The sequence below is a fragment of the Pinus tabuliformis genome, chromosome 1_2, assembly GCF_031772625.1.
Source record: "Pinus tabuliformis cultivar Carrire ecotype Pingquan chromosome 1_2, CPIR1, whole genome shotgun sequence".
Lineage (NCBI taxonomy): Eukaryota > Viridiplantae > Streptophyta > Pinopsida > Pinales > Pinaceae > Pinus > Pinus tabuliformis.
The window spans coordinates 533,298,574-533,302,836 of NC_142298.1; positions in this window are offsets into that span (position 1 = coordinate 533,298,574).

The window sequence follows — 4,263 nt, forward strand, 5'->3', positions numbered from 1 at the left end:
TTATGCTAGGACAAGTCATCTGCCCAAAGTACTTAGATCCTGGAAGTCCTGTAGTAGATGTCCACATCAATGGCACCATCATACCCCACACCCTGATTGATCTGGGGGCTGCCATTAATGTAATGACCAGGGATACCATGCTCAAGCTCAATCTTCAAGGTTCCTTGAGGAAGACCTCGACAGTACTGCAATTAGCAGATCGCTCCACTGTGACTCCCGAAGGGATTGTGGAGGATGTCTTGGTCTCTATTGACTCTTGGGAGTATCCTGCAGACTTCTTGGTTCTGCAACCAAAGGCAAAGCTTACTGGATATCCCCTCATTTTGGGAAGGCCTTGGTTAGCCACTGCAGATGCCTATATCAGTTGTCGTGCCGGAAATATGACCATAAAAAATGGTCCTATGTCCAAGAAACTTGTCCTATACCCTCCTGCCCAACCCTCTTTGGAGCATGACTTACCACTCTGGTTGGAAGAAGGAGAAGAAGATGAGGTGTATTCAGCACCTCTGTGTACCATAAAAACCAATAGAAGAAATCCCCCAACCGAGGATGATTTGATCGAGAACTTGATCCAAAACCCACCTACCAGTGCCCTACCTTTAGAAAAATTGGTGGAGGATGCCCAAGCTAGCACCTTAGTGGATCTTTGTACAACCAACCCTGTCACTCCTAGAGTTAAGAATGTGGAGTTCGGCCCTGAGAGAGCATTGAAAATCAGCTCCTCCCTATCTCCTTCTCAGGAAAAGGAGCTGTGCAACCTGTTGGCCAGCCACCTAGATGCTTTTGCTTGGAGCTATAAGGAGATGAAAGGAGTCCATCCCTCGGTCTGTACTCATCATATATACATCAAAGAGGACTGTAAACCGGTTAGGCAACCTCAGAGGAGAATGAATCCAGCCCTTAAAGACATTGTCAAGGAAGAATTGCAAAAACTGTTGGATGCCGGATTCATCTACCCCATCTCAGATAGTGAATGGGTGTCCCCTCTAGTGTTGGTTCCCAAGAAGAATGGGAAGTGGAGGATCTGTGTAGATTACCGTGAGCTGAACAAAGCTACCAAGAAAGACCATTTCCCTCTACCTTTCATAGATCAAGTGTTGGATGGACTAGCAGGAAAGAAGTTCTTCTCTTTCCTGGATGGGTTTAGCGGGTACAATCAAATCCAAATCAGCCCGGAAGACCAAGATAAGACCACCTTCACTTGTCCTTGGGGTACCTTTGCCTACCGAGTCCTTCCCTTTGGGCTATGCAATGCTCCTGCTACTTTTCAGAGAGCTGTCTTGAGCATCTTCTCGGAGTTGGTCCATGATGCAGTGGAAATATACATGGATGACTTTACTCCCTATGGGGCCAACTTCCAAGAAGCATTGTCCAACCTGGGGAAAGTCCTAACCAAATGCACCGAGATGAACTTGTCCCTCAGCCTTGAAAAATGTGAATTCCTAATGACTGAAGGGACCGTGCTAGGCCATACCATTTCTTCCCAAGGATTGCAGGTGGATCCTAACAAAATTGCTCTCATCAAGAGGGTTCCACCTCCTCAAAAAGTAAGGGATGTCCGGAGTTTCTTGGGATTAGCAGGATACTACCAGAGATTCATTAAGGACTTCAGCAAGTTAGCCTCACCATTGTTTGGTCTGTTGGCAAAAGATGTGGAGTTTAAGTGGACTGACGATTGTCAGAGGAGTTTGAATGAGTTAAAGGACAAGTTGGTGTCAGCACCAATCTTGAGAGGTCCAAACTGGGCCCTACCTTTCCACATCCACACTGATGCCTCGAACAAAGCCATAGGTGCAGCCTTAGGACAAGTTGAGCAAAAACTTCCATATGCCATTTACTTCGTTAGCAAAAACTTGTCCAAAGCAGAGCTGAATTACACTGTAACCGAGAAAGAGTTCTTAGCTGTAGTCCATGCACTAAACAAGTTCCGTCATTATATTACTGGTTACCAGACTTTTGTACATACTGACCATGCTGCTATTAGATATTTGATGAATAAACCAGATGTGAATGCTCATATTATTAGATGGTTACTTTTATTGCAGCAGTTTGATCTAACCATTGTTGATAAACCAGGAAGAGAAAATGTTGTTGCTGACTTCTTGTATAGATTGGATTTGTCTGCAGATGAAGATGGGACGGTGGATGACCAGATGCCTGATGAGCATCTGTTTGCTATCTCAGTACTCTCTCCATGGTTTGCTGATATAGCAAACTACCTTGTTTCAGCTCAGTTCCCTCCGCACCTCTCTTCAAAAGAGAAGAGAAAAATCATCAGAAAGAGTGCCTCATTTACATGGATTGGGGGCAATCTGTTCAAGCTTGGCCCCGATCAGATCTTAAGGCGTTGTGTAAGGGAAGAGGAAGTCTTTGACATCCTCCTCACCTGTCATGATGGGCCTTGTGGAGGACATTTTGCATCAAAGAGAACTGCCTTCAAGATCCTGCAGGCAGGCTACTATTGGCCCACACTTCATCAAGATGTCAGAAGATATGTCAGCCAGTGTGACCAATGCCAAAGAATGGGGAAACCGACCCAAAGGGATGAGATGCCTCTCCAACCTCAAGTGACTCTTGAGCCATTTGAGAAGTGGGGCATGGACTTTGTGGGTCCAATCAATCCCTCTTCGAGGCAGAGATCCTACATCATTGTGTGTACTGACTACTTGACAAAGTGGGCAGAGACTAAAGCAATCAAAGCAGCAACAGAAGAGAAGGTGGTCGAGTTCTTAAGAGAGAACATCTTCTACAAGTTTGGCTACCCAAGAGAGCTGGTGACCGATCAGGGGAGCCAGTTCACATCCAACTTGATTGAAGATCTTCTAGCTCATCACAAGATCAAGCACAGGACTTCCACCCCCTATCACCCTCAAGCAAATGGGCAGGTGGAAGTCACCAATAGAGCATTAGAAGGGATCTTGACCAAAGTGGTGAGCAGCAGCAGAAAGGACTGGGCAGATCGCCTGGTTGAGGCCACATGGGCTTACAACACCACTTGGAAGACCACCACCGGCTTCACACCTTATGAGCTGGTCTATGGGAAGAAAGCTTTGCTGTCCATTGAGTTTGAGTATAACACTTTGAGGATGGCAGCTCAGCTGGACCTAGATCTCAGCCATGCACAGCAAGAAAGGTTATTGCAGCTGAATGGACTGGATGAGCACCGCATGCAGGCCCTCCTTCACTCAGAAGTGGTTCAACTTCAGAGAAAGGTGTGGCATGACCAACATCTCCATGACAAGAAATTCCAGCCGGGAGATTGGGCTTTGTTGTATGACTCCAGATTCAAAGATTTCAAGGGGAAGTTGAGAACCAGATGGCTAGGACCATATGTAGTGGAGCAGTGCCATGACAATGGATCTGTCCTCATTCGAACCATTGATGAGGAAGCCATTCCCATGCTTGTCAATGGGCACCGATTGAAGATCTACAGAAGACCTCTCTCAAGACAAGAGTTTATCAGCACTATGGAGAAATCTGTTTTGGTCATAGAGAAGGGTTCTGCCTCCACTTTGGGCATACCCTGAAGAGAAAAAGAAAAAAAAAAGAAAAAAGGAAAAAAGAGAAAAAATAAAGATCCTTGGGTGAAAACCTCTCTGAGGCGCCCAAGGCAGGCAGTAGGGGTGAAAACCTCATTGAGGCGCTCCTATTGTCTTTCAAAAAAAAAAAAAAAAAAAAAGAAGAAAGTTTAAAAAAAGATCCTTGAGTGAAAACCTCTTCGAGGCGCTCAGGGCAGGTAGCAAGGGTGAAAACCTCTTTGGGGCGCCCCTGCTATCTTTTCAAAAAAAAAAAAAAAAAAAAAAAAAAAAAAGAAAAAAACACAATAAGCACAATAAAAGTTTTGCATGCAGATGTTCTATGGAGGAGAAGAAGCCTCTCCACTCCAAGTCAGGGGCCTTCATCATGCTATCAAAGGATGTCATCAACACCTCCTCCAAGAACAACAATGTTTTTCAAGGTATGTGCAATTTTTATCATGATTTGGATCTTCTACAGGAAGATACAGTTTTCTACAGGAACAGACAGTCTTCCTACAGGAAGACGCGGATCTTCTACAGGAAAGTGCAAAATTTCTACAGGAAGCTCTGTGTTCTACAGGAAACTTCCTGTAGAAGGTTGCGACGGCCGAAATGTGTTTCAAATGAAGATCTAGCGATTGAGGAGTGGATTGAATGCATGCATGCCACTGATGGCACCCCTGAACATTGCTACTAGCTTGCTCCACCATCCTCGTCGCCATGCAACCAAGATCCCTGCAGCAGC